Source organism: Hyperolius riggenbachi, chromosome 3 (assembly GCF_040937935.1).
Source record: "Hyperolius riggenbachi isolate aHypRig1 chromosome 3, aHypRig1.pri, whole genome shotgun sequence".
Taxonomy (NCBI): Eukaryota; Metazoa; Chordata; class Amphibia; order Anura; family Hyperoliidae; genus Hyperolius; species Hyperolius riggenbachi.
Genome location: NC_090648.1, coordinates 417517034 through 417541032, shown reverse-complemented (window position 1 = coordinate 417541032; position 23999 = coordinate 417517034). Strand labels below are relative to the sequence as shown.

Genomic DNA, 23999 nt, shown 5'->3' with positions numbered 1-23999 from the left:
TGTAATTTACTTTTATTACGTTGTTGTCCTTATAAGTACACTTTTGGTACGTTTAGATACACCAAGAGTCTTTTATAACTTCTTTTATTTTTATTATTAAGCGACTGACTAAAATGCAAATTTTCACCAAGTGAACGTAATACATGAGACTGGCAGAGTACTTTTGGTTCTCTGGCTGATTGTTGCAGGCACAGATGAAAACATTGAAATTCAAGCACGGCTAATATGTTCCAAGATTTTGTGCCAATTAAAAGTTAGCAGATCATTCAAGGTGAACAAATTTGTTTTAATACTCTTTCCCGTGTTATTTTCCACACAGTATAGCTTTATAATGTAGTTCATTTGCACCACTTTCACATACAAATAAACAGTAAGTTAAAGCTGAACTCTTGACGTGCCAATAAGAATCATTACTAGAATAAAGTTGCTGTACATATTTTGTCATATACTGCTCTGTAAAGAAAAAACAACTGCTTTAAAATTTCATATTCAAAATCTGGCACTTGGCACCAGTGTATTAAGGGGAAAAATTCTCAGGCCTTCAAATCAAGCGTTGGTTTAGGCCTCTTTCACAGTGCGACATTAAAGTCGCACATTAGAAAATGTTCCAACGCAGACTAACACACAGCAATGCAAAGTCTGTGCGACATTCACAGTGCACACGTTGCATGTGTGTAATGTGTAGCAATATTTAGAAAGTGTTGCATGCTGTGCGTTTAGCAATACATTTGCTGCGTTATGTGTGTTGCACATGCTCAGTAAAACCAAGAGACACATAACGTAGTACAAAATAACGTCCAATTTTATAACCTACATGCGCTGCGTTAGAGGCACGTTGTGCGACTTTAACGTCGCATCAAACGCAACGTCCCACTGTAAAAGAGGCCTTACAGTGTACATGAGGTGACATGACATGATAAGAAACTCGTGTATGTACAAGGTCAAGCACACAAATAACTAGGCTGTGTTTCTTTTTTTCCCGCTTTTTTTTTTGCCTGAAAGAGTTGAACTTCAGGCATGCAAGTGACAGTTTGTGTCTTGTTGGACCCTTGTGTAACCCTCACTGATATGGGATTACAGCCATAAAACTTTCCTGCAGAGAACAGCTTCTGAGAACAGGGGATCGATAAAAAAGTTAATAGTTAATGTAGTCTGCATACAGGCATGTAGTGGGAAAACTTTCTACCTGGTGCATCAGCAACAACCTAAAGCTTAACGTTCCTTCAACCATGGAGATGATAACCTTCAGTGGCGCTTCCTGGCGTTCGCTCCGTGTGTCACGTGTTTGTCGCCCACTGAAGGATAGGGAAGCACTGTGGTTGCTATGTTCTCCCCGTGTCTGCGTGGGTTTCCTCCGGGCACTCCGGTTTCCTCCCACATTCCAAAAACATACAGATAAGTTAATTGGCTTCCCCCTAAAATTGGCCCTAGACTACAATACATACATAGACATATGTCTATGGTAGGGACTAGATTGTGCGCTCCTCCGAGGGACAGTTAATGACAAGACAATATACTCTGTACAGCGCTGCGGAAGATGTCGGCGCTATATAAACACTAAATAATAATAATAATTCTGAACGGTTGTCTCCAGGACAAAAACGAAACGCCAACGAAAACCAGGATTGAAACGTGGCGTTTACACGAACTGCAGTAAATTACGGTACGAAGTGCTGTCAATTCATCTGAATGGACAGCGCTTAAATGACTAACGCCACAGCTGTCGTTTTTTTCTGCTCACACATCCATGTGTACCGGCCCTAAATAATCAGTAGTGTTTTATGACCATAAAACTAAAGTGTTTTATTGTGTGGTCACATGAAAGGTACATATACTACTAGTCAAAAGTTTTGGAACACCACAATTTTTACATTGCTTAATTGAAATTCAAGAAGTGAAATGAAAGCACAGAACAAATAAACAAACAGATCAAACAGATTTGCAGCGCGCTTCACATCAATTCCATGGCAGCAAGGAGAGATATGCATATCCACTTGGCCAGCCAGCTTTCAGTGGGTTACTGCTGCTTGTTGGAGGGTTGCGGAAGGAGGACACAAACACAGGATGACTGAATGGGGCTGCAAGAAGCCCCAGGTAACTTAAAGTGGATCCGAGGTGAACTTTTACTCATTGCATAATTGTGTTCCTTTCCTATTGTTTATACGGCATTCCTCAAGCCAAATACTTTTTTTTTATTACTCTAATTCCCTATAAACTAAATAAAGCACGCCCACAGATTTTCAGAGAGCCTTGGCAGTAGCAAGGGCTCATGGGAGCTCAGTCTGGGAAGGGGGAGGAGGAGGTGGAGGAGGAGGTGTTACTAGCAATTGATCTGAGTGCTGATGGTGTAGATAAGCCTGCCTCTGTGTAATGTTTACAAACAACATGGCTGCTGTCATTGTATCACAGGAAGAAATAATCTTTTTCTATTAAATCTGTTTGCAGCTAGATTTGCTGTGTAAACTATCTAAACTTTAGATAAGATATATAGACAAGTTACTAGTTATAGTTCGTTTTTCATCTCGGATCCGCTTTAAACTTTTTTTTTTTTTTTCACTTTAGATTTATCATTCAGGACCAGCACACAGAATGCCAGTGGATAACCCACTCTTGTCCCATGATAGTGCGAGAATTCACACCTTGTATGCTGTCAGTGACTGCGGTGTAGCTGTGTGACAAGGGTATGTGTGCCAGCCAGCCTGGTGTTGTTCGATCTGTAGTGGGGTCCTTTAGCTTCCATATATGTTGTATCTTTTTATATGTTTTTATTTATTAAAAGCTGAAATTTCCTAGAGTGCAGAGGTTCTTCAATAAACAAATAAGCAATTGAAGTTAAAATTAAATCATGGAATCTATGTATAACCAACATGTATTCTAAATTGGCATTCTTTCTATAATATAAATCAAATAAAAAGTTGTTCCCAACTCTGACGCAGAAGTTCCCACAAATGTGTGGCACTTGTAGGGTGCTTTACTTTCACTCTTCTGTCCAGTTCATCTCAAAGTCTGGATACTGTGCTGGCCACTGCATGTTTACAAGCTTACTATCTAGTTATTTTTTCCTAAGGTATTTCTGGCATGGATTTATGTGTTGGATCATTATCGTGCTGTAGTCTGAACCCCTGACCAACTATGGACATACTAGAGCAGCTATTCTCAACCGAGGTTCCGCGAGAACCCTCCAGGGGTCCCATGTCAATTTGACACTTCCGCGGGACAATATAGTCCCGCTTCTCCATAGGTCTGGAGCAGCGGAAGAATTCCTTCATGCTGCTGCGAGTGATGCGGTGGATGGATCTATAAAGCAGCCACATCACCCGAAGCCAGCTCTTTAGTTCCGGCACGCGCGGGAGTTCAAACAGGATCCCAGCTTCAAGGAGGAAAGGATGCCAGATGGTAAGTATGTTTTTTTTTCCCTGCACTGACACCAATGACAAAAGCAGTCACAGAAAGGGGAGAGAAAGCAGCACACAAACTGACAAAGCAGCCACAGAAACGGGGGACAAAGCAGCCACAGAAAGGGGGGACAGCAGCACACAAATGGACAAAGCAGCCACAGAAAAGGGGGACAGCAGCACACAAATGGACAAAGCAGCCACAGAAAAGGGGGACAGCAGCACACAAACGCACAAAGCAGCCACAGAAAGAGGGGACAAAACAGCACACAAACAGACAAAGAAGCCACACAAACAAGGGGGACATAGCAGCCAAACAAACTGGGGGGACAAAGCAGCCACACAAATGGGGGTCACACTTGTTAATAAGGGCACATGAGAGCCATAGTTGCTAACAAGTGGGACCAGGGGGGGCCATACCTGTAAAGGGGGACATAGCGGGCCACACTAAATAAAGGGTACAGGTGCCATGATACTATAGAGAGGAAATGAGTCCAATTTTAATATAGGTAAAATGTTATATATAAATTGCGTCAGGGGTTCCCCGAGATTTGAACATTTTCAGAAGGGTTCTTCGGGCCAAAAAAGCTTGAGAAAGGCTGTACTAGAGGGTACTGCACAGCACTGCAGATTGCTGTGGTAGCTGTCCTGGCCCAAGGAGCCTCTTACTCGCTGTGCTGGAAGCAAACTTATCATGCAAACTTTTGAGTGTTATGATGATCTGTCTCTCTTCCATTTTTTATTTCCTTTTTCATAGCAACACACTACTCTCTATAGTACAATACTGATCAAATAAAGCTCAGAAGGATATGGTACCACAGTGTGTTCCAACACTACATTTATGCCCGCCGGATGGTTTTGTAAGTAATCAAGAAAAATGTAAAAACCTGTACAAATTGGTAGCAACAATTTTCAAGGCTCAATCACTCTTTTTGCTGCACAACAGCTGTACTTTATTGACTCATTTCTTGCTTTCTGAAAAGGCCACTTTTTAAATTACAAAAATGTATATTGTTTCCCAATTTTGGGTAACTTTACCTTTTTAACCTCTAGTACAGCTATTTTCAACCGGGGTTCCGTGAGAACCCTCCAGGGCTTCCGTGTCAATTTGACACTTCCGTGGGAAACAGTCCCACTTTCCCCATTTCTGAAGGACAATATAGTCCCGCTTCTGCATCCATCTACAGAAGCGGCGGAGGAATTCCTTCATGCTGCTGTGAGCGAGAGGCGGAAGGATTTGTAAATAGCCTACTCAACCGAAGCCAGGTCCCGGCACACGCGGAAGTTCAAGCAGAATCCCAGCTTCAAGGAAGAACATCTGTTGGGTAAGTATGGGTTTGTTTTTTGTTTTTTTCCACACTGACACCAATGAATTTATTGCACATATGGCCAGACAAACGTGGGGAAGGGGGGGGGGGGACATTTCAGACACACAAACAGGAGAATATAGCAGCGGCAGCCACACAAACGGGACAGCACAGAAATGACGAGACATGCAGCCACGGAAGTGGTGGAAAAAAGCAGCCAAACAAACAAGACATAGCAGCGCAGAAATAGGGGGACATTGCAACCACAGAAACGAGGGACAACGGAGTCACACAAACGGGGCATAGCAGTACAGAAATGGGGGGACATTGCAGCCACAGAAATGGGGGAACATAGCAGCACGCAAATGGGATATAGCAGCACAGAAATGGGGGGGGGGGGGCACAGGACATGGATCCCATTTTAATACGGGGTATATAGATTATATAAATCTCGCTCGCAGACACAGGGGTTCCCTGAGATTTGAAATTTTTCAGAAGGGTTCCTCGGGACGAAAAAGGTTGAGAAAGGCTGCTCTAGTAGTTCACCACTTACCCTGTGTACCATTTAAAATCTATTCATTTTACTTGAACTGTCTGAATTTCAATTAAAAAAAAAAAAAAAACAGGACAAATTGGGTGTTCTAAAGTTTTTTGTTGTCAGTGGCATAGCAATCACTAGGCCCCATTCTAATGGCCATCTCCCCCTCCCAGAAGGCACAGCTGAAGAGAAGATGAGTGGTAGTTTGATCATGCCCTTCTGTAAGACGACAGATGGCAATCTCACCATAAGAGTAGAGCGCTACCCAGAGGACACGAGACAGAATTTCAATGCTGGATCCCAGGAAAGTCCGTAATGTGCAGGGGCTGCTGTGGACTCTCTGCAGTATGATTGTTTATTAGATTGGGTCTAGAAGCACATGAAAAAATGGTATTGCTGACCCTAAAATCAGGAAAGAATCATACTGCCAGAGAGGTTGACGCACAATTATATACCAATGTACATAATTCAATGAAATCCACATAGTGATATATCTACTGGTCTAAAGCCCCATCTACTCCATACAATTTTTTGTGCGATTCCATTTAATTAATCGATTTGATTCAATTAACATGTCCAATCGGGATTCGATTTGCCATGGCAAAACAATGGCAAATTGAATAGCACAAAAAATTGTATGGTGTAGATCAGGGCTGCCCAATACGTCGATCGCGATCTACCGGTAGATCGCGACCGCCTGTTTGGTAGATCGCGGCCTCATGGCCGCGTCCCATTGAATTTTGTGGCTGGCAGCTGTAGAACGCGGCCAATTGGCCGCGTCCTATCAGATTCTGCTGCTGGCCGCTGTTCTCGCCAATCAGGGGAGAAGAGAGGCTTGGCTGAGAGGCCAGGGGCGGCTCTGCCATGACGTAGTGTCATGGCTGGAGGCAGAGCGGGAAGCAACACTTCCGCCCAGGGCTGGATTTACAAGAGAAGAATGGTGCCTGCCTGGCCTGCTCCTGGAAAGGCTGCTCCCTCCCATCCCCGAGTGTCTCTCTCAGGCTTTCGCAGACACGTGCTGCAGCTGTGCTCTGACCGGAGAGCAGGAGATAACAGCTCCTGTGTAATGTACAGCCCGCCTCCCCCTCCCTCCTAACGGGCTGTCTGTGGCGAGATCCAGCAGGGAAGAAGTGACACTACTTTGAAGAGAATGTTGATTAGCCGTCACCCTGCCCCCTCCACTCCCAGCAACAGTAGTGAAGTGATAAGGATCCGGACTGACAGAAGTCATGCTGCAGGGTCCTAAATGCTGGCCTATTGTTATGCAAGTAAGTTAAGAGCAGGTTTTATCTGTTGATCACTGATACAGGAGCTAAACTAAATGTCTGCAGATTTACATATCTGGGGCTTCCTCCAGCCCCTAGCAGCCTCTGTGTCCCTCAAAGCAGCTCCACTCTTATCTTCTCTCCTGGGGTCCCATCCATAGTGGCCATTGAACGTACATGCACATATCTATCTATCTATCTATCTATATCAGGATATGATATTCATCCAGTAGATGACGCATACTATATCACTTGTAATGCAGGTGATATAGGGCTCAATTGGGGCTCAAACTGTGCTGCTCTAGCAGCGTATATTGAAAAACAACTTGCACACGCTAGGTGCAGCCATGCTGCATAGCAAAAGTTCCTTAGTTGCGCTCATTGTCTACTTGGTTGGTTGGTAGATCTCCTGGCCTTGGCGAATTTTAAAGTAGCTCGCGAGCCGAAAAAGTGTGGGCACCCCTGGTGTAGATGGAGCTTTATACACACGCAAGCCCTTATTCAATTCACTTTGCTTCCTAAGTTTTCACCTAGGGGATTATTTTTCAACTTCTGTTTAAAATAGATTTCCAGCACTCTGCAATTGAAAAAGTACCAAAAGTAGAAGAAAAAGTACTGTTAGATGGATTCAGAGTATTTTTTTGCTTGCGGGTGGATTAATAGGCATTTTATTAATAAAGTGTGAAAATATTACCTAGTAGAAACTTAGAAGAAAAAGTTAATTTAACCACTTCAGGATTCTGCGTACGCATAAGTACGCCCCTGAATCCTGAAGCGGTTTCCATGGAAACGGCCGCTCGTATGAGCGGCCGTTCCATGTCAGTTCATGGAGGGTGTCTCCGTGAACACCCTGCGAGCCTCCGATCATGGCTCGCAGGGTAAATGTAAACACGCGGGGAAGATCTTCCCCGCTGTTTACATACATACGGCGCTGCTGCGCAGCAGCGCCGTAGAGGAGATCGGCGATCCCCGGCCTCTGATTGGCCGGGGATCGCCGGCATCTGATAGGCTGAAGCCTATCTGAGGCGGCGCAGGACGGATTTCCGTCCTGCGCAGCCCATAATGAAGAGGGGAGGGATGGAAGGAGGCAGAGGGAGGAATAGCGCTGCGGAGGGGGGCTTTGAGGAGCCCCCCCCCCACGCTAGGCACAGCAGCGCGGCGGCGATCAGACCCCCCCAGCAGGACATCCCCCTAGTGGGGAAAAAAGGGGGGAAGTCTGATCGCCCTGCCTGCTATCTGATCTGTGCTGTGGGCTGAAGAGCCCCCGCAGCACAGATCATCCAAACCACCCGAAACCCGGAAGTGGTTAATAAGGTCCACTGACTCTCTCATTGCAATACAACATTCTCTGTTTATAGCGAAACAAGGAAACTGAATGAGACAACCCTTCTACTCTCACTCTCCTCTGCATATAGTGATGAGAATGTCCTAATTCCTATTGGTTGTTAAGAGCAGGGTCTATATAGTCTGAGGGCCATATGCAATTCACTTTTTTTCCTAACTTTTCTCCTAGGTGATATTTTCACTCCTTATCAATACAATGCCTTTTAAGCCACCAGCAAGCAAGAAAATACTTCTTCACCTTCTTTTTGGTACTTTTCTATTAGCAGAATGTGAAAATTTATTTTAAACAGAAGATGAAAATGTATCTCCCAGGAGAAAACGTAGGAGAAAAAGTGAATTGAATATGGACCTCAATCTTTTCCAAGGATATATGGGAGCACTCTATAGGAGGTAGAAAAGAAAAGACAACTACGCCCCAAAAAATTCACCTCATGCCAATGGTTTGGCTTGCTCATCTCTACTTGCCATCATTATATCAATGGTACCTGCTCTAACTAATGTAAGTATCCACATTGGTAATGAAGGATACCAGAGCCAAAATAACCTAGAGAAATGGGATGGGGGGGGGGGGGGGGGCAGGCATATGCTATGACCTGTTCTGATGCCTACCGCTTCCCCCGTGCTACTTTCTGCCCCTGCATCCTACCTAAATGCCCCTTGGTAGCTGGATTTGGGCACTACTGCTCAAGTGCTGGGCGGGCTGCACACGTCCTACAGTATGCGCCCGTGGCAGGGAGCGCTATGTGGATGACGTCATGCGCATGACGTAGTGACGTCATACACATGTACAGAGCGCTCCAGGCCATGGGAAGCCCGCCCAGCGCCTGCACAGTAGTGCCCAACTCCGGCGACTCGGAAAAGGCTGCCGGAGGGGCATTTAGGTTGGATGCAGGGGTAAAAAGGAGCACAGGGGGAGCGGTAGGCATCAGGACAGGTCACAGTATACCGTATGCCTGCTCCCCCGTTTCTCAAGGTTATTTTGGCTCTGGTGTCCATTAATGTATTTTGATTGAGACGCATGCAAGCAGAGTTAAAGGACACCCGAAGTGACATGTGACATGATGAGATAGACATGGGTATGTACAGTGCCTAGCGCACAAATAACTAGGCTGTGTTCCTTTTTTCTTTCTCTGCCTGAAAGTGTTAAACATCAGGTATGTAAGTGGCTGACTCAGTCCTGACTCAGACAGGAAGTGATTACAGAGCGACCCTCACTGATAAGAAATTCCCCTGTTTACCTCGTTTCTTGCTATCAGAAGCCATTTTCTGCTAGGAAAGTGTTTTATAGTTGGAATTTCTTATCAGTGAGGGTCACACTGTAGTCACTTCCTGTCTGAGTCAGGACTGAGTCAGCCACTTACACACCTGATATTTAACTCTTTCAGACGGAGAAAGAAAAAAAGGAACACAGCCTAGTTATTTGTGTACTAGGCACTGTACATACCCATGTCTATCTCATCATGTCTCATGTCAGTTCGGGTATCCTTTAACTGGTGGGTAACTGATGTGAACGTTAGGCAATTGTCAAATCTAGTGGCCTGATAGAAGTCAGTGATCACTGGCTGTTCATAATTGATTCATAAATGGACTCAGGTGTGTTCATTACCCAGGAAAGTCATCCACATGAAAGGCCTCATTTGTACAATGTATGAGTGATAATCCAAATCTGTGCAACCTCACACAGAATAAACCATTTGCTATCACACATTAAGTAATTATTCAGGCGGGAAAAAAATAATAACAACTACACTTGAAATCTGTCAGACACACATAAATAGTAAACAACAAACAAGGCCTTTCCCCATAAAACCGCACCACAACAAATTAGAAAAATATCAAAAAAGCTTTTATTAAGTCACAATTGGTTTCCACAATAAAAACAATTAAAATACATCTCCAGGGTACACACCAAATTGTATGAAAAATCATAAATAGAATATCTATCTGCAAAGAGTTTGTATGTTCTCTCCGTGTCTGCGTGGGTTTCCTCTGGGCACTCCGGTTTCCTCCCACATTCCAAAAACATACAGATAAGTTAATTGGCTCCCCCTAAAATTGGCCCAAGACTACAGTACTTACACTACATAATATAGACATATGGCAATGGTAGGGATTAGATTGTGAGCTCCTTTGAGGGACAGTTAGTGACAAGATATATATATACTGTACAGCGCTGCGTAATATGTCGGCGCTATATAAATACTAAATAATAATAAATAATAATAAATAATGCAGCTTCCATTACAACCCACTAAATTATAAGGGAATGCAGTTCAAATGAATTGGATAGCTAAAGTGCTAACATGAAAAAACATGTCTGTCAAAAACAATAATAAATAAAAGTGCTAGTGCTAGAAAAAGGAGGATGCCCCCCTACATGCTTAAAGGGGAACTGAAGAGAGAGGTATATGGAGGCTGTCATGTTTATTTCCTTTTAAGCAATACCAGTTGCCTGGCAGCCCTGCTGGTCTATTTCTCTGCAGTAGTATCTGAATAAAACCAGAAACAAGCATGCAGCTAGTCTTGTCAGATCTGACTTTAAAGTCTGAGCCACTGAAACACCTGATCTGCTGCATGCTTGTTCAGGGGCTATGGCTAATAGTATTAGAGGCAGAGGATCAGCAGGGCTGCCAGGCAACTGGTATTGCTTAAAAGGAAATCAACATGACAGACTCCATATACCTCTCTCTTCAGTTCCCCTTTAAAAACAAGAAGAGAATCGAGAGCCCAATATGGTGCAGTATTGTCAGGTAAAATGAAGAGTTCAATGCAATTTTATGTGTATATACTCACAAACACGGGTTACCCATAGGCAACCACTTTAAATGCAGGTGGGGAGCATTAGGACCTGACCCCACTCAGGTTAAGAAGTCGCTCTCTGTAGATAGTAGCTGGGGATGCACTCCTCCACCCAGGGTGGACTAGAAGATCAGCAAAAGCTCGGTATACAGAGGCGCCAGAGTAGATTAAAACGTTTTAAAAACCGTTTAAAAGCAGAGGGGGATGTTAGGGTAGACTTACCTCCCTCTTAAAAAAAAGAAAACTCACTCGAGTCTCGATAAAACAGAATTGACAAATAATTTATTCAACTCCACAAATGCAACGCGTTTCGCGGGCGTGACCCCGCTTCCTCAGGCAAAAATGGGAGCACAACTCAGTGGGTCAAGCAGTAGGTTTGAGCGCCTCTGTGTCTGCATGCACCTATATTGTGCTCCCAACAAGGCATCCCCCAGGAGGAAAATACAAGTAATAGTGAAAAGTGTACAATAGAGGAATCAGACCGGCTAGTTCTGGAAACAACAATGTGCAAAAGGTGACCACTAATCTGGACAGCGCCAGCAGAAAACAGCGTGCAGAGGTGTGGATAAGAAGCTTACCAACCGCTAAGAGTTGGGGTGGAAGTATGGTGTGTCCAGGAGGTGCCTTCGCGATTCGCCTGCCACTTGCCCTGTAGAAGCCACAGTGGCGGCGAATCGCGAAGGCACCTCCTGGTGCACGCAGGGGGGCATCCTCCTTTTTCTAGCACTAGCACTTTTATTTATTATTGTTTTTGACAGACATGTTTTTTCATGTTAGCACTTTAGCTATCCAATTCATTTGATCTGCATTCCCTTATAATTTAGGGTGTTGTAATGGAAGCTGCAACATTGTAATATTCTATTTACAGTGGTGTGAAAAACTATTTGCCCCCTTCCTGATTTCTTATTCTTTTGCATGTTTGTCACACTTTAAATGTTTCTGCTCATCAAAAACCGTTAACTATTAGTCAAAGATAACCTAATTGAACACAAAATGCAGTTTTAAATGATGGTTTTTATTATTTAGTGAGAAAAAAAAACTCCAAATCTACATGACCCTGTGTGAAAAAGTGATTGCCCCCCCTTGTTAAAAAATAACTTAAAGGTGGTTTATTACACCTGAGTTCAATTTCTGTAGTTACCCCCAGGCCTGATTACTGCCACACCTGTTTCAATCAAGAAATCACTTAAATAGGAGCTATCTGCCACAGAGAAGTAGACCAAAAGCACCTCAAAAGCTAGACATCATGCCAAGATCCAAAGAAATTCAGGAACAAATGAGAACAAAAGTACTGTAATTGAAATCTATCAGTCTGGTAAAGGTTATAAAGCCAATTCTAAAGCTTTGGGACTCCAGCGAACCACAGTGAGAGCCATTATCCACAAATGGCAAACACATGGAACAGTGATGAACCTTCCCAGGAGTGGCCGGCCGACCAAAATTACCCAAAGAGCGCAGAGAAAACTCATCCGAGAGGCCACAAAAGACCCCAGGACAACATCTAAAGAACTGCAGGCCTCACTTGCCTCAATTAAGGTCAGTGTTCACGACTCCACCATAAGAAAGAGACTGGGCAAAAACGGCCTGCATGGAAGATATCCAAGGCGCAAACCACTTTTAAGCAAAAAGAACAATAAGGCTCGTCTCAATTTTGCTAAAAAAACATCTCAATGATTGCCAAGACTTTTGGGAAAATACCTTGTGGACCGACGAGACAAAAGTTGAACTTTTTGGAAGGTGCGTGTCCCGTTACATCTGGCGTAGAAGTAACACAGCATTTCAGCATAAGAACATCATACCAACAGTAAAATATGGTGGTGGTAGTGTGATGGTCTGGGGTTGTTTTGCTGCTTCAGGACCTGGAAGGCATGCTGTGATAGTTGGAACCATGAATTCTACTGTCTGCCAAAAAGCCTGAAGGAGAATGTCCGGCCATCTGTTTGTCAACTCAAGCTGAAGCGATCTTGGGTGCTGCAGCAGGACAATGACCCAAAACACACCAGCAAATCCACCTCTGAATGGCTGAAGAAAAACAAAATGAAGACTTTGGAGTGGCCTAGTCAAAGTCCTGACCTGAATCCTATTGAGATGTTGTGGCAGGACCTTAAAAAGGCGGTTCATGCTAGAAAACCCTCAAATAAAGCTGAATTACAACAATTCTGCAAAGATGAGTGGGCCAAAATTCCTCCAGAGCACTGTAAAAGACTCGTTGCAAGTTATCGCAAACGCTTGATTGCAGTTATTGCTGCTAAGGGTGGCCCAACCAGTTATTAGGTTCAGGGGGCAATTTCTTTTTCACACAGGGCCATGTAGGTTTTGAGGTTTTTTTCTCACTAAATAATAAAAAACATCATTTAAAACTGCATTTTGTGTTCAATATTAGTTATCTTTGCTAATAGTTAACGGTTTTTGATGAGCAGAAACATTTAAGTGTGACAAACATGCAAAAGAATAAGAAATCAGGAAGGGGGCAAATAGTTTTTCACACCACTGTATGATCTATTTCATACAATTTGGTGTGTACCAAAGCAATCGTCAGGCCTCTACTCAAGAAACCATCCTTAGACCCAGATGCTCTAAATAGCTACAGACCTGTCTCAAACCTCCCCATTCTGGGAAAAGTTATTGAAAAGGCTGTCTACCTCCAACTTGAAGCCAGGCTCTCCAGAAACAACATCCTTGACCCTCTTCAATCTGGTTTCAGGAAATATCACAGCTGTGAAACAGCCCTCACCCAGATTTGCAATGATCTGCTCATTGCAAGAGTCAAGGGTCAATGTTCCATCCTGATTTTGCTCGACCTCTCAGCGGCTTTTGACACAGTCGATCATGAAATCTTACTCAACAGGCTACAAGAGTACTGTGGCATAGATGGCATTGTTCTCCGGTGGTTCAACTCCTTCCTGGCTGGCAGAACACAAAGGGTAGCCTTAGGGCCCTTCCTCTCCAACCCTGTACCACTAAAATACGGTGTACCTCAGGGCGCAATATTATCCCCTTTACTGTTCACCATATACATGCTGCCACTTGGAGAAATCATACAAAAATATGGCCTGACATATCATTGCTATGCTGATGACACCCAGCTATATTTGTCATTCAAACCTGACGTCACAGACCCTACTCCACAAATAAACGCATGCTTAGCTGAGCTTCAGGAGTGGATGAATAATAATTGGCTAAAACTTAATGCTGACAAAACTGAGGTTCTTGTTATCGAGGGCCAGGGCTCAACAGCAAAGCAGCCCCAGTCTCAACCAACACCGCTAAGGATAGGGAGCTCAGACCTGAACAACTCAGACTGTGTGCGCAGCCTGGGAGTACTGATTGATGGGAAATTAAGCTTCAGGAATCAAATCTCAGCTGTTGTGAAACATTCCTTCTTTCACCTAAGGAATATTGCAAGGATTAAACACCTAATTCCTTCAGAGGATCTTCCAACCCTAGTTCATGCCTTCGTCACATCAAGGTTAGACTACTGCAACGTCCTCTACACAGGCCTGCATAAGAAAGACTTACGCCGCCTGCAATTAGTACAGAATGCCGCCGCAAGGCTGTTAACGAGCCAACCCCGCCATTGCCACATAACACCAACCCTGAGCTCACTCCACTGGCTACCGATAAAATGGAGAATTCTGTTTAAGATTGGCTTACTGACATTCAAATCCTTGCACAATCTGGGCCCTGGATACCTGAAGGACTTGTTGCAACTACATCACACCCCCCACAATCTTAGATCAAAAGGACGTAACACCTTGGTCACCCCCAGAGTCCACCTCAAAACCTTTGGAGACAGAGCCTTTTGTCATGCTGCCCCTACACTTTGGAACTCCCTGCCACACCCAATCAGGACAGCCCCATCCCTGGAAACATTTAAGTCTAAACTGAAAACCTACCTTTTCAGTCTGGCATTCATGAACATCTGACTATCTCCTCTGTAACACAACCCAGCCTGAAACCCTGTATTAATCTGAGACACAGCTATGCGCTTTGAGTCCTATGGGAGAAAAGCGCTTTACAAATGTTATTGTATTGTATTGTACCCTGGAGATGTATTTTAATTGTTTTTATTGTGGAAACCAATTGTGACTTAGTTAAAGCTTTTTTGATATTTTTCTAATTTGTTGTGATGCGGTTTTATGGGGAAAGGCCTTGTTTGTTGTTTACTGTATTATTACTATTCCCCTTCTGCACGCTTGGGTGATGCAAATATATCTTTGACATAGAAAAGCTCTTGTATTATTTGACCGGTGCTTGCCTCTCTGTTGTGTTTTAGACACACATAAATATACTACAACCTAATCAGATCGCAATCCTTGCACTTGTAGCAATGGGCTTCTCTTATACTGATATATTAGGGCAATTTATAGATGGTTCCAAGACAAGCAAACATACACTTAAAACAGTTTACTTTGCCAGAGGTTTAATATTAAAGTCTGGCAGCTCTTGTCTGAACTGGGTAATGGTTTTGTATGGATTTTTCCACAAGGTGGCAGTATTATCCTGTGCATCCTGAGAAAAATGAAATCAGGAGTAGCAACATGTTCAATAACAGAATTTAGCGTTTTCCATGGTCCCTACAGTATTTGGAATCTCAGAGCTCCTTGTGTGAAAAATATACAGGCAGTGCTGTACAGTATAGTTTTTAGGGTAATCTAGGCACGATATTTTAATACAATTGAATTTCCGTTACACTATACTAAAATCCTCTAGGAATATATTGTTATATTCCGTCTGCATACCTCCCAACTTTCTGAGATGAGAAATAGGTAAACTTAAGCCACGCCCCTGCCACACCCCTGGTCACGCACCCGCCACAACAATTTCATAAGAAAAATATGTTTTTTTATAATTCAAACTACACTGGTCCTTTCTATCCTGGTTCATTTTCCTTCATATTGACATTCTAAAATTAGTAATATATCAATTTAAAGGAAGGGGATAAAGTTTAGAGTCAATCAAACACATTTTTTTAGTAGAGAAATATATGTATTTACACAGAAAGAGGGACAAATGAGGAGGAAAGAGGGACAGGGCTCCCAAAGAGGGACTGTCCCTCCAAAAGAGGGACAGTTGGGACCTATGCCGTCTGTGTGGCAGTTTGAGGTTTACCTCACATACTAGCCAGTGCATTATGAGTAAGGACTAGTTCACAGTGCCCAGTTGTGTTGCAGAATAATTCTGCCTGTCAACTCACTGCCAATACAATTATTTGGAGCTGTTCACACTACTGCATTGTAAGACCTTGTTCACATTATAAATCGCCAGCATTATCGCAAGCACTGTCGATTTATGGGGTGATTTTGAAAGCACTTTCAGTGCGATTTTGGCTTAGAAAAGCGATTTCCTGAGCGCTTTTGCGGAGCGATTGATTTTTCACTTCCTGAAATAAATACCAGGAAGTGAACTCTTTAACCCGGAAATTAATAAATACAATGGGCTCGATTCACAAAGCGGTGCTAACCCAGTTAGAGACTTTAGGCATGATAACCATTGCACCACGCTGGTAAAAGCCAGTTTAGGCATGATAAGTTTAGGTGTGATAAGTTTAGGTGTAATAAGTTTAGGCATGATAAGTTTAGATAAGTTTAGATCGCGCGCAAAGTCCCGCACGCAAAGCAGCGCCATTAAACTTTATGCAAAGTGCACCAGACTTTGCTAGTGCAAAACTTTTGATCAGCTGTGCACTGCGGTGCTAACCCATTTGGCGCTTAAACTTATCACACCTAAACTTATCACGCCTAAAGTTATCATGCCTAAACTTATCACACCTAAACTTATTACACCTAAACTTATCATGCCTAAACTGAGTTTAGGCATGATAAAGGGCTTTTCACCAGCGTGCTAACTGTTAGCACCGCTTTGTGAATCAGGCCCAATGTATTCATCAAAGTCACAAGTCAAGCACTTTGCGATTTCCCTATACCTGCCATTGAGCCAAAGCGCTCAGAAAATGGTACAGGTAGTGCTCTTGTGATTTTTAAAAAAATTGCAACCCTCAAATGTGAACACTGTCATAGGATATCATTACACAAGTGCTTTTAGAGCGATTGGCAAAATTGCCAGTGCTTAAAAAAATCAGCAAACACTGATAGTGTAAACAAGCCCTAACTGAGCGCATTACTCACTGCATGCAGGCTCTGAATTAAAGTCTATGTTCAGTCTCCATTGCAGTTCACACACATTATAAGGCTCCCTGCACACTGCATGCGATTCCAATTCCGATTTTTAATCGTTTTTTACATCCGATTCCGATTTTTAATCATTACTGCATGCTGCGTTTTTTTTATCCGTTTTCTGTTGATTGCATTCAGGGAAAATCGGAATTGAAAATCGGAATCGCAAAACGGATTTGCAGTGTGCAGGGAGCCTAACACGTGCATTCTGCAATGGTCCACTGTGAATCTAGCCTTAGAACCACGCATAGGGGTATATTCACCCCTGTAAACTTTACTTGTGCAGGCATAAACATTTCTGGACCTTATGCAAAGTATATAATGCCTTATGTGTAATGGAAATTGCTGGATGAACAGCTTCACAGGTCTGGTTGGCCTGGAAAGTTGCCGGTACCTGGTCTCAGCTGGATTGCTCACACAGCTTGCAACATCAAGTAAAACAAAGATAAGATGGCACACTACTGGCTGCAAAACTTGTGCTGTATTGAGTGGACAAGAACACTACATGTTATGGATAAAACTATCCTTCATCCGTTTAACACCTGATGAAGGATAGTTTTACCCGTAACATGTAGTGTTCTTGTCCACTCAATACAGCACAAGTTTTGCAGCCAGTAGTGTGCCGTCTTATCTTTGTTTTACTTGATATATAATTCCTTACATGATCTGTATAACTCATGTAACATATTCAATACCTACATTGCCTGCTACACAAGTATTGCATGTAGTGTAATGGTTAAAGGCTATGCCTCTGACACAAGATCTCTCTTTCTGTTCCGTAAGCTAGCACTTATTCAGTAAGGAGTCAGTGGGCTAGACTCCCTTACACTGCTGCTACCTACTGAGCACACCCTAAAAGGTGCAGTTAGGCCTGGTGCACACCAAAAACCGCTAGCAGATCCGCAAAATGCTAGCAGATTTTGAAACGCTTTTTCTTATTTTTCTATGGCGTTTTGCTAGCGTTTTGCGGATTGCTGCAGTGGATTTCAGTATAGTACATTTCATATATTGTTACAGTAAAGCTGTTACTGAACAGCTTTTGTAACAAAAACGCCGGCAAAACCGCTCTGAACAGGCGTTTTTCAGAGCGGTTTGCGTTTTTCCTATACTTAACATTGAGGCAGAAACGCATCCGAAATCCAAAAAATGCCTCACACTGGCATTTTTTGTTTCTGCAAAACGCCTCCCGCTCTGGTGTGCACCACCCCATTGAGATACATTGACCAAGCAGATCTGCAGCCGCAAGCGGCTGCAGAAACGCTGGAAAAAGCCGCTCGGTGTGCATCAGCCCAAAGTGCTGTTAGGCTAGATTCACAGTGGCCATTGCATTGTGCTCCCTGTAACAGCAGGAACGCAATGGATCAGGAAAGCAGCGCCGAATGTTATCATCGCATTGCATTGCATACAGTTAAGTACAGTGAAGCATACAGTCAATAAAAAATTATGCTCCACAAGCACTGTTATTGTGCGTGATTTGCGGTAATGCAGTGCATTTTGATGACGTAAGCCATTAAACCACAATACACCTGACGCAATGTGAACGTTGCTATAGGTGGTGCAATGCAGCGTGGAAAGCCTTGTTACAAAGTGGCCATTATGCCCCACCACAGTACACTACTGTGAATGTAGCCTAAGGTGCTGCCTGAAAACAACCGAGAAGTAGTGTAGATACTGGAGGGGCTGGGTCATCTTTTAGGTGATATAACACAGACCTGCATGGGTGTCACTGTTACGCTGGGGGGGGGGGGGGGCATACTTTCTGACCAGCCAGTAAAACAAGGCTGAGAGCTGAATTATGGAAGAGGCTACACAGGCTGCCCAGAGCAACTGCAGCTCTGGGCCTCTGATAAAACGCAATGGCAGCGCAGTGCGATATTGCGCTGCTCTTGCATTAGCAAACATTCAGACATATACAAGACAGACTGGAGTGAGGCAGCCAATTGCGACCGCAGCGATGGCATACCTCACAAGAGCAGGACTAGAGGATTCGCCACTCCTACGCTGGAGATGGCGCAATCCACAAGACAGGACAGACAGAGCAAGATAAACAGGCAATAGGTCAAACACAGATAATCACAGGTAGTATTAAACAGTATAACAGAACTAACTATTGTACAAAATCCCTGGGGTCCTGTCAGTTCAAATGTACCACGGATCTGACTAAACATAAACAAGGACTTGAGACAAACAGAATGAACGCTTGCTAATCCAGTCACTGACTCGGCGACAGCAAGTATTCACACACAGGCCAACACAAAAGGTAACAGGAACAGGACTAGGAAGGATTAACTACTCCTCTGCAGGAGTCAGCGCAATCCACGCAAGGTAACAGGAACAGGACTAGGAAGGATTCGCTACTCCTCTGCAGGAGTCAGCGCAATCCACGCAAGGCAACACAGAACCAGGAACAAGGGCCCAGTAGTAACAGCTAGACAGGCTAAGACTGAAACTATGATGGGGCGCAGTCTAACAGCAGAGGCAGGCTTTTATGCTTGCATCAGCCAATGGATGCAAGCATGCAAATCTCCACACAGCTGAATGGCAATCACTCAATCCTGTGCTGGCCTGAATCCCATTTGCTAGCTGAAAGACCATCATAACAAATGCATGCAGTTCTATGCAAGAACATGCATGCAGGAAATCCAGGGCTATCTGGCTTCAGCTCAGCTGCAGCAAACCATTAGTGGAATAATGACAGTATTCTGAGCTGTTCATAACTGCAGAGCAATTGCAAATGACAATATAGCTCACTGCGAATGCGCAACCGAATGCAGACTGACAAGCCAGAACTGTCCATTTGCGGCACCACCTGCAATGGACAGAACACGTCACAGGAGGAATCCTAACAGTCACAGTGCTTAAGCTCTCAGCAATTTTGCCTTGCAGTGCTAAAGTTCCAGGTTTTAATACCAGCAGGGATACAATCTAGATATGTATGTTCTTGTAAGAATACTATCTACAATACATGAACTATGTATGTTCTCCCATCGGGAGTTTACAAGTTTCCAGGAATAGGTACTTAAAGGATAAATTAGCCAAAAATTATACATGCTGATCTACTTACCTGGGGCTTCTTCCGCCACAATGCATAGCATAGCAGCCGCTATGGACAGGACTGCAGAAGAGGGATACAGAGACTTCAAGTAGATCAGCATTTATTATTTTTGGCTCATGTATCCTGTAAGTACTGTATGTATGTCCATGATTTAGGTTGTTTTCTAGTTCACAGGGGCGTAGCAATAGGGGTTGCAGAGGTTGCGACCGCATCGGGGCCCCTAAGGGCCCTCCCTCAAGTACAGTATTAGCTCTCTATTGGTCCTGTGCTCATAATAATCACTTCTATAGATACTTTGAATAGTGGTAATCATTAACAAACTGTTCCCTATCCCCTTCTTGCACCTCTGACACTGTAGTTGCCATTGGCAGGTTTTGGTGCGCCATATCAATTGTTATGTATAGAGTGTTTGGGGGGGCCCCATTGTAAAACTTACGTCGGGGCCCACAGCTCCTTAGCTACGCCACTGAGTTCAGGAGCTACAGTATATAAAGGATAACAAGAAGTTAATCATCCCAGGTGAATGGGTTTGGAGTTCCAGTGCTTTTAGGCAGGGGGGACGGGAAGGAGGAGTAGAGCAGGTGTGCCACTTATAATGAGCAGACTATTCCTTCAGCAAACACACTGGTCTCTGCTGCCATTGAAAGCACTGGACTTCTGCCTCAGAGTCCAGTCCCTGTTGTAGGCTGCTTCCTATGAGATTGTTCTTGAACTGGTTGCCATGTCTGGCTGTGATTGTCTATGTTTATTTGGATGCTGAAGTTAAGCTTATGCTGCAGTAAGCCTTTTCAGTGAAACAATAAAATGGATTATTTTTGAACGATATGGCTGCAGCCTGTGCATTTAGAAAGAAAATCCCCAAACTCCCAGGTGATCACAGTAGGTTAATTATATTCCTCCTAAATTAGCCCTCTACAGTGTAAGGACATTACATTTCAAGCCCCTCTGAGAGGCAGTCAGTAATGGAATTTGCTCAATATACTCTGTCTTGATTTATTCAGTTTAAATTGATATTGTCATTACTCATTCAATGCAGCTCTCAACTCTGTAAAGCATAAAATGTAGGTAGATTATATAAATGTGTAATGATAATAATAATTTGAAGACATTACTTGTGGTAGTGACAAAACATCTTCTTCAACACAAACAGATCTCTAGTTTAAACTATATTATCATTGTTTAGCTACACTGTAACCTGAATTAATGATACACTTCACAGACATATACCTTCTTTCCAGGAACTGGCTCTAGACTAGAGTGTGGCAAGGACATTTGTGAGCCAGTTTGAGACAGACAGACGAGTAGATGTGAATAGTTATGTTAGCTCTTAAATGTCCTACATAATATGATGGCTCTTTGTTAAAAAAAAAAAAAAAAACCAGCAAAAACTGTAAATACTGTAAATAAATACAGGAAATGCAACAAAAAATAAAGTCCAGCAATGTAAATTGAAATACCTAAAAGCCAAAAACTAATAAGGTAGTGTGCAATCAATACATACAAATAGCTAAAGTAGGAAATAAACATGAATACAGTAGATCAATAAATCAAAAAAGTAGAGCAACATCAGTTTCGTTTTGTTTTTATTTCATAGAAGTCACTCCAATAATAAATATGTAGTATAAGGTGTATAAATATAAATTATACATATGAAGTATAAATATGAATTGTATGGTAGGGAGGGTAGAAAAAAACCGGGAGGAAACCGGGAGCCCAATCTGTTGTAGTATCGTAGGTTAAATAGGTTGAAAAAGCAATCTATGCGTCAGATATACTCACAAAGGTGGGTTGTGTAAGGCAATCACTACGATGCGCATGTAGGGAAATACCATCCCCACTTGGCCTTGTGTCTAGGTGTAGATGGTCGCCGCTCCTGAAAAAGGTCCACCTTCCACGGTGGTAACTCCTGGCTCCTCTATGATCGTCATGTACAGGAGATACATAGACGATCCGTTCTTGATCTGGAATGGTAACAATGAATCCATCAGGGGATTCTGTCAATATCTCAATCACAACGACTGGGGCCTCTCCTTCACATCCAACCACAACAAAGAACGAATCGAATACCTTGACTTAACCCTCTACCATGAGGGACCTGCTATCAAGTCTCGGACTTGTGTCTAGGTGTAGATGGTCGCCGCTCCTGAGTCCTGAAAAAGGTTCACCTTCCACGGTGGTAACCCCTGGCTCGGGGTAAAGCGTAGGTTCGGAGTACTCGTGACACGGTGGTGATTTGAATATCTGATTATATGATCTCTGAGGTTATCTCAATAATTTTCGTAAGTATAGATAAATATGTTCCTACCTGAATGAGTAGTCCATCAGAATGTTTTTGGAAAAAAAGCTTTATTGGCACAAATGACAACGCGTTTCGCGGTATAACCCGCTTCCTCAGGTCGATTACCGTGCCTTTAAGAACAAAGACGGGCACTTAGGACAACAATAACACATTAAAATGCTCATATACATTAAAAAACCTTTGGCAATAAAAGACAATCCACTCCAATAAAACAAAGGCATATATGGCTGTTGGTGTATATCACTTTAAAATGGTAATATCAGAACAGATATACTACCTCTGGTCTGGCAAAGATGCAAATGAAACACAGTATAATATAATAACATACTGTAATAACAGAGATGAGTGGGTTGGGGGGAGAAGGAGTAGGGAAAGGAGAAAGAATCCCCAGGGGTGATGGATGGTATGAGTAAGTGGTAGCCCTGCAGGATCAATCTATAAGATGGATATGGACCAGGGTGAGAGAGGTGGGGAGCGATAGTCAGAACATAGGTGTAGGAGAAGAGGCGGAGGTATGGCTAAACAGGAGGGAAGGGACTCAGCGTAGTGAGTGAGGGCATGAAGCCAATACGAGTAGTCATGAAATTGTAGTAAAAAGGTTGTGGTAGGGGATGTAAGCCCCTCTTACCTTGCACAGAGTACTGCAACCTAAGGCACCCGTATAGCTGCGCTGGAGTCTGCGTTATTTATGAGAGACAACGCGTATCTCCGCGCTATGATGCCAGGGGCGGGCCTGGGATGACATCACAGCGTCTCTGAGGTCTGCACGCTAGTGATGGCGGTGGTGGGCTCTCGGAGAGAGCCGGCAGCCGTGGGCGGAGGGAAGGGAGGGGGTGGGGACGGCCGTCTCTCAGGCAAATGGGAAAGCATCCTAGGATAAGCCTAGGCGCGTGCGCACTAGAATGTAGACAGTGCAGGAGGAAACGGGGTGAGCCGGATCCTGCAGGTCTAAGACAGGGGGATGAATCTGGATGGAATACTGTGGCCACCTATATGGAAATGGTCGGAGGGGGGGTGGTGTGGGATGTCCTCCGTGCTGATAAGGGAAGGAATAGGTACAAGGGAATATGTCTGAAAAGTAATAAAAAAAGAATAATAAAATATCATAAGAGAAAATTGATAAAAGGTATATAAAACAAGATAAATACATGGTAGAATTATTGCAACCAACATAATGTGTGAAGTAGCCCACAGCACTAACTGGAATTAGAAGAATGAAAAGATTAAAAACACTTGTACATCAATATATATATATATATATATATATATATATATATATATACTGTATATATATATACACCCACACAAAATCACACAGGCCCGGCATACCCGTACACAGGGGATGTGGCTCTATAAAGTGATGTAGGAGAGCGGTGGTAATCATTATGGAAGTGGAAATAACTAATTGGTGGGATAGAGAAGACAAACACACACGTACCCACACACACACATATATGTACACATATACACACACATGTGTATATATATATATATATATATATATATATATATATATACACACATACATACACATATACACATATACATACATACTTACATACACACACACACATACATACATACACACATGCACAATCGGCCCTGCATACCCGTGCACAGGGGATGTGGCTCTATAACTAATGGAACTGTGGCAGCTTGGTAGTGCTCATTTAAAATATAGATGCGTATAATACATGCATACTATTATACATAAATGCATATAAAATATACATATGAATATACTATGCAGTTTGCTATTAGGTCTTGATTACAGATTTGAGCTAGGCATAAAGTGGCTGAGGCCTGGGGCTGCCCCTAACT

The 23999-nt window shown here is 43.2% G+C and overlaps 1 long non-coding RNA gene across 1 annotated transcript in view; it reads left to right on the top strand.

The window, feature by feature from the left end:
• The first annotated feature begins 2567 nt into the window (after positions 1-2567).
• The window catches only part of LOC137561620 (uncharacterized), a 49551-nt gene continuing 28119 nt past the window's right edge, over positions 2568-23999 (top strand). Inside the window, exon 1 of the long non-coding RNA XR_011030071.1 lies at positions 2568-2681. This is a non-coding gene — a long non-coding RNA (uncharacterized lncRNA). The remainder of the gene's footprint in view (positions 2682-23999) is intronic.